Below are 7,500 nucleotides of genomic sequence, written 5' to 3'. Positions count from 1 at the left end.
GTATGACTGGAGGTGCACCTCGAGAAGTCTGATGAAGGGGAAGTAATGGAGGAACCAGTCTGGAGAAGTTTCCTCCGTCCGGCGCTATGCCCCGCGTCCCGACGGTAAAGTTAAGCAAACAAGAGTTTAGTCCGTCCTTCCGGAATATCGCTCTCCCTCTCTGGCCTCCTCTTCTTCTTTCTTCGTCCTCTTCGTTGGTCCTTTAGCTGGCGTTCCCCCTCCTCCTGCTCTCTATTCCTGCTCCTTTTCCTGTTCATGGCCCTCTTTCTTTCCCTCTTCCTCCTCTTCTTCATTTTCCTTCCCCTCCTCTTCCTCCTCCTTCCTTTCTTTGCCACTCTATCTCTACCTCCACCTCTTTCATTCTTCTCCTCCCTTCCTCCTCTTCTTCCATCTTTACCTTCAACTCCTCCTTACCGTCTTACTCCTCCTTCCTTCCTCTTCTGCCTCTTCCTCCTCCTCCACCCCCTCTTCATCATTCTTCCTTCCTCTTCTACCTCCTCCTCTTTCTCTACTTCCACCTCCTCCTTCTCCCTCTCCTCCTCCACCTCCTCCTACTCCACCTCCACTTCCTCCTTCTTCTTCCTTTCTCCTTCTCCTCTTCCTCCTTCCTTCCTTCCTTCCTCCTTCTCCCCCTCAGTCATCCATCCTCAACATGTTGGCATAATGTCGGCAGCAAATTCGAAATCGACGAGCCAGCGGTGCCATTCGCCCTGCACGTGTCGCCTCACATCTCTTTCTTGCTCCATTTCTTCATGTTTTTTTTCTTTGTTTATTTTCTCTTTGTTTATTTTCCCTTTTCCACTCTTGTCTCTCTTCTTTTTTTGTTTTGTTTTGTTTGTTTGTTTGTGGATGTTATGTTTATTTGTAATACAGGACCTCTTGGAGACAGGGAGGTTAGCATCCTCCCCTCCCTCCCCCCTTAAATCGTCTCGTATGCAGATTTTCAGTTCAGAGAGGGATTGGATTCGAGTCAGCTGATTGGGTGATGTGCTGAGTTGGAGTCCGTTAATTGTGCGTATATAGGGCGGGCGATTCTGACATGGTACCTGAGTGTGGGGAGGTCCGGTAATCGGAGGATGGGGTTGCTTTACTTAATCCGGTCAGGCAGGAAGCCGGGGGATCGCGCGCGGTCGTGCGGTCGTGCAGGGCGGGCGTCGGGGGGGGCGCGTGGCGCAGAGGGCGCGGGTGGGCGTGTCCGCGCATCGGGTTGTGCTCGTGCGGCGGCGCGCTCGCTCTCGTGATCGCCCCGAGCAGCTGGCGCGGGCTCGCCCGCGCGCTGGCGCGGGAGCGCGATAGAGCGCGCGCTAGCGAGCGTGATCGTGACGTGACGTTAGGCGCTTGCCTCTCTCGCGCGAGGAGTGAGTGGGCAAGCGGAACACGTTTCTGCGACAGCTCCAAGCGCTGCGCGCGCTACCATTTCCCTTGCGTACCTCGTATTATACGTCTCCCTCCCCTGCTACTGGTTCGCCTCCCGGCCACAGCCAGCCACGCCCCTTAAGCCCCTGTCCTCAGGGTCCGGCCGCCCCCCACCCAGCCCGACGAGGGTATGCTCGACTGTAGCCCTGTCCTCCTCTGGTTCCGGGTTGGTCTGGCCCAAATTACGAATTGCATATGTGTCATGCTTGATGAATTTGTGGAGGTCGCTGCATGAGGCGACTGACTCCCCCCTTTTTCACTCCTTTCTTGGCGGGACGGGCGCCGTGGATGGTGGTACAGTGTGTAGGGTTCGAGAGAGGCTGGGAGATGATTGAAGGAATGGGAGAGAGCGGGGTGTGAGCTGGTAGGGGTGCTGTGTGTGTGTGTGTTGGTGTTTGTGTGTGAGTGGGGCGTGTGTGTGTATTGTTTGTGTGTTTGTGAGTTGTGTGTGGTGTGAGTGTGTGAGTGTGTGAGTGTGTCGTCGTGTGGTTGTATGTGGGTGTTCAATGAGTTACTGTGTGGCAGGGATAGTCTCTCACTCTCTCAATCATCTCATTCTCTGACTATCACTCACACACACTCTCACATCTCTCATCACTACTCTCTACACTCCCTCACTCTCACACATCACTCTATCTCAACTCTATACTGTGTGAGTGTGTGTTGTGTGTGAGTGAGGTGTGTGTGATGGACAGTCTGTGGTCTGTGAGTGTGTGTGTGTCTTTTTGTGAGTTTAGTGGGGTGTGTGTGTGTGTGTGTGGTGAGAGTGTGGTGTGTGAGAGTGGGGTATAAGTGAGTGGGTGTTGTGTTTATGTGGGTGAGTGTGGAGTGTGATTGTGGTATGTGTGCGTGAGAGAGTTTGTGTCTGTTTTTTTGTTTGTGTTAGTGTGTGTGATGAGTGTTGTGAGAGTGGTGAGTGCAGTGTGTGTGTTTTATATATATTTAAAGATATGACGACATTACCCACGATACTCTATTAACAGATTCTTTTGTTTGATGAGTCGACAGTTGCTATAGCCACCTATTTTTGATTAGGCTGGGCGTTTAGCTGGTCGGATTGAGTAGGTGGTTGGTGCATAATCGGGTAGGCGCTATGGTAGTATAGTGTGAGGGTTGGGGGGTCTGCGGGGGGGATTGCATGTTGTCCTTATCGGAAGTGGGGGGGGCCGGGCTGTCGCTATATACTACTATCTATATCTCACCTCTTTTCTCTCATATCATTCATATTTTATCACTATCTCTACATTTCTTTGTGTGTGTGTGGGGTGTGTGTGTGTGTGTGTGTGTGTGTGTGTGGTTGGGAGGTGTGTGTGTGTGTGTGTGGTTGTGTGTGTGTGTGTTTGTGTGTGTGAGTGTGTGTGTGTGGGTGTCTGATGTGTGTGTGTGTGTGTGTTGTGTGTGTGAGGGTGAGTGTGTGTGGGTGTTTGGATGTGTGTGTGTGTGTGGGTGGGGTGTGAGAGTGTGTTGGTGTGTGTGTGGTGTCTGTGTGTGGATGGGAGTGGTGTGTGGTGGGTGTGTGTGTGTGTGTGTGTGTGTGTGTGTGTGTGTGTGATTTGGTGTGTGTGTGTTGGGTGTGTGTGTGTGTGTGTGTGTGTGTGTGTGTTTGGGTGGTTTTGTGTGTGTGTGTGTTGTGTGTGTGTGTTGTGTGTTTTTGTGTGTGTGTGGGATGTTTATGGTGAGTGTGTGTGTGTGTGTGTCGTGTGTGTGAGTGGGTGTGTGTGTGTCATGTGGTGTGAGTGTGTGTGTGTGTAGTTGTGTGAGTGTGAGTGTGGTGTTGTGTGTGTGTGAGTGTGGTGTGTGTGTGTGTGTGTGTGTGGGGGGGGGGGTGCAGTGTGTGGGTGTAAGTATATCTATATATCTCAAATCTCTATCTACTCTCTATCTATGTGTGTGGTAGTGGGGTTTTGGGGTGTTGTGTGTGAGTGTGAGTTGTGTGTGTGTATGTAAGTGTGTGTGGGGTGTGTGTGTTGTGCTGGTTGTGAGTGTGTGTGTATGAGTGTGTGTGTGTGTGTATGTGTGTGATTGTGTGTGTGTGTGTGTGTGTGTGTGTGTGTGTGTGTGGCTGTGTGTGTGTGTGTGGGGGATGTAGTGTGTGTGTGTGGGGTGTGTGTTGTGTGGTGTGCTGTGTGTCAAAGTGTGATGAGGGTGTGTGTGTGAGTGTGTGTGTATGTGTGCTGTGGGTGCGTGCTGTGTGTACTGTGATATGTGTTAAATACATCTCAAATCTCTCTCACTCTCACCTCTCTCAATATATCTGGGTCTGTGTGTGTTATATATTATTATATAATATATATATCTTTATAATTTTATATCTTATTAATTTGTGTTTTTTAAAATTTAGTTTTTTTTTATTTTATATATATATATATATTTAGGGATGTAGGGTTGTATGTATGTATAATATATATTTATATTTATATATATATATATATGATTTATTTATTGATATTATATATATTATTTATTTTATATTATATTTTTTTGGGTTTTGGGATATTTATATTTGTTTATATTTTATATATAGATATTTTATATATATATTATTTTATATATATTATGTACATAATGGTTTATTTTATTTTTATATATTTATATTTTATAATATAATTATATTTATGTTTACATATATTTAATATATAGGGGGTTATATTTATTTTATATTTATATTTATATATATATATATATGTATATATTTTATACATATATATATATATATTATATATATATATATATATATATATTAATATATATATATATATACATGCATATATTATATATATATTTATATATATAATATATTATATATATATATTATATATATATATTACATATTTATTATATTATAATATATATATATCTATATATTATATATATATTATATATATTTATTATATATATATATGTATATAATATATATATATATATATATATATATATATATATATTATATATATGTATTATATATATGCATATATATACATACACACATATATATACTATATTATATAGGTATATATTTATATATATATTATATTATATATATATGCATATATATATATTTATATTATATATATATATATATATATATATATATATATATATATATTTTTGTTTTTTTTGTATATATACTACATACACACTCACACACACTCACACCACACACACACACACACACACACACACATACACACACACAAACACATATCATATATATATATATATATATATATATTATATATATTATATATCATATAATATTTATATAAATATAGATATGATGTATATATATCCATATCATATAATATATACACCACACACATATATATATATATATATATATATAAATATATATAATATAATATATATAATATCAAATATTATATATTTTATATATATACTATACATATATATATCTTAGATATATATATATATATATCATATATATATATATATATATATGTATGTATATGTATATTTATATATATATATATATATATATATGTATTTATATTATATTAATATATATATAATATATATTATAATTATATTATATAAATATATTTATATAATCTATATAGTATATATATATATATATATATAGATATTATATAATTACATATATGTATATATGTATATATAATATATGTATATATATATATATATATAATATATATATATATATATATATATATATATATATATTTATATATATATATATATATATATATAGAGAGACGAGAGATGGAGAGAGAGGTGAGGAGAGCGAGAGTATGAGAGAGAGATGACGGAGAGAGAGAGAGATGAGAGGGAGAGTGTGAGGAGAGGGGAGAGAGAGAGAAGAAGAGAATGAGGGAGAGATGAGAGGGAGATAGATAGATTGATAGTGAGATAGGATAGAATAGAGATATATATATAATATATCTATATATTATTTATATATATATATATAGATAGATAGATAGATAGATAGATAGATAGATAGAGAGAGAGAGAGAGAGAAATTGGGCGAGAGAGAGAGAGAGAGAGAGAGAGAGAGAGGGAGAAAGAGAGAGAGAACGATGAAAGCGGAACGTGGATGCTCACATGTAGACCTACATACCGACTGCACAAACATACATGCCTACGGGCTTACATGTACATCTACAACATTCTGATTCTCTCTCCGTGAGTCTGTCTGGCTATCAGACTCTCGCCCTCTTTGTTCCTCCCTCCTTCTCTATCTTCTTCTTCTTCCTCCTCCTCCTCCTCCTCCTCTTCCCATCTCTAAAACAGGTAATTAAGCTTATGTAAACCTCCATCTCTCTACCTCATACCTCCTTTCCTCCCTCCTCCTCCCCCCTCCCCTTCCCTCCCCTTCCCTCCCCCCCTCCTCTCTCTCGCTACCTTGATTAACTATTACCCGGACTGGAGAGCACGACTCCCCCCTCCCTCCCTCCCTCCCTCCCTCCCTGCCCCCACACTCACTCTACCCCCATCCCCCCCCCCTTGTGACTCCCTGGTTGTATATGTAGCGATAAGTCACTGAGAGGAGGGAGGCGAGGGAGGAGGATGAGGAAGAGGACGTGGCAGGAGAAGGAGGAAGTAGAAGAGGAGGAAGGAGGAGGAGGAGGAAGAAAAATGAAGTAGAAGAGGAGGAAGAGGAGGAGGAAGAAAGAAGTAGAAGAGAAGGAAGGAGGAGGTGGAGGAGGAGGAGGAAATAAGGAAGAAGAGGTAGGAGAAGAGGTTGGAGAAGAGGTAGAATAAGAAGAAGTAGGAGGAAGAGGAGGAGGATGAAAAGTGGCAGGAGGAGGAGGATGGAAGAAGAGGTAGAAGAGGTAGAAGAGGAGGAAAGAGGAGGATGAGGAGGAAAGGGGCAGAAGAGGAGGAAGGAAGAAGGGGTATGAAAAGAGGAGGAGAGAGGGAGGAGGAGGACAAAGAAAAAAGGAGCAGAGGAAGAAGAAGGAAGAGAAAGAAGAGGAGGAAAAGGGAAGAAGAGGAGGGGTGAAGATGAGGGAAAATAAGAAACACTAGCAGGAGGAGGAGGACAGAGGAAGAAGAAGACGAAGTAAGAAGAGGAAAAAGAGGAAAAAGAAAGAGGGAGGGAAAGAGGACTAGGTGTGAATGGAGGGAAGGGAAAAGGAAAGGAAAGGGGGGAAGAGAGTAGGTGCGAGGGAGAGGAGAGAGGTCGGGTATATGGAGGAGGAAGCACAGGGAAGAGGAATAGAGGAATAGGAGAAAGAGAACGAAAGGAAAGAGGGAATAAGCTAGAGGGTGGGGCTCATGGGGGATCGGTCGGGGAGGGGGAGGGGGCCGGGGGACTGGACCGGCATTGCGGGGGGGGGGGGGGTGGGGGGGGTGCCGAGGGGGGTGGGGGGGGGTCCAAGGGGTACACAGGGACGGGGAGATGGGGGTGGCGGGGAGGGGAGCGGGCCGGGATCCGGGAGGGGGGGGAGAGGGGGGGAGGGAGGAGGGGGAGGAGACAGGAGGAAGATTAAGGATACAAGGATCTGAAAGCAAAGGAGGGAAGGGTGGGAAGAGAGCAGGATGAGGAGAGAAGCGGCGGGCGGGCGGATGACGGGTGAGGGAGAGGGGGGGGAGGGAGCAGAGGGGGGATGTGTAAGTAAGGGGGGGTAGGTGGTGAGTAGGTGGGGGAGGGGTAAGCAAGGTAATGGGAGAGGAGAAATACGAATCAGAATGTATATCCTGTATACACAGCCATGTATTTTAGCCGTGCATCTACCTCTATGTGTATTTGGCCTCTGTTAATTACGAAATATGTACATTGTTCTATGCAGCTTTATTAGCAATAATGGCTGAGTTGAAAGTTATCACATCCTATCATGCCATAGAGTTTTATCAGTTTCTTAATGATAAAGACTATATTTTGTCTATACAGATCATAGTTCACTGCCTAGTGCCACTTGCTTTCATTTAGTTTAATTTTGCCCCTAAACAATTATGATAATAACAATCAGAATAATAAGAATGATAATGATAATGGTGATAATATGATAATAAGAATAATGGTACTTATACTAACAATGGTAATAATATAAAAATGTAAGGGAGAATAAGAAAGAGAAGGAAATAAAAAGGGTGGGAGGC

At 42.4% G+C, this 7,500-nt stretch overlaps 1 protein-coding gene across 3 annotated transcripts in view; it reads left to right on the top strand.

The window, feature by feature from the left end:
• Positions 1-7,500, top strand: part of LOC122251484 (uncharacterized) — a 240,826-nt gene that overhangs the window by 30,036 nt on the left and 203,290 nt on the right. The window lies entirely within an intron of this gene.

The sequence above is a fragment of the Penaeus japonicus genome, unplaced genomic scaffold (genome assembly GCF_977035675.1).
Source record: "Penaeus japonicus unplaced genomic scaffold, GWHDUDI00000001_assembly GWHDUDI00000032, whole genome shotgun sequence".
NCBI lineage: Eukaryota > Metazoa > Arthropoda > Malacostraca > Decapoda > Penaeidae > Penaeus > Penaeus japonicus.
This window is presented reverse-complemented; position numbering and strand designations above follow the sequence as displayed.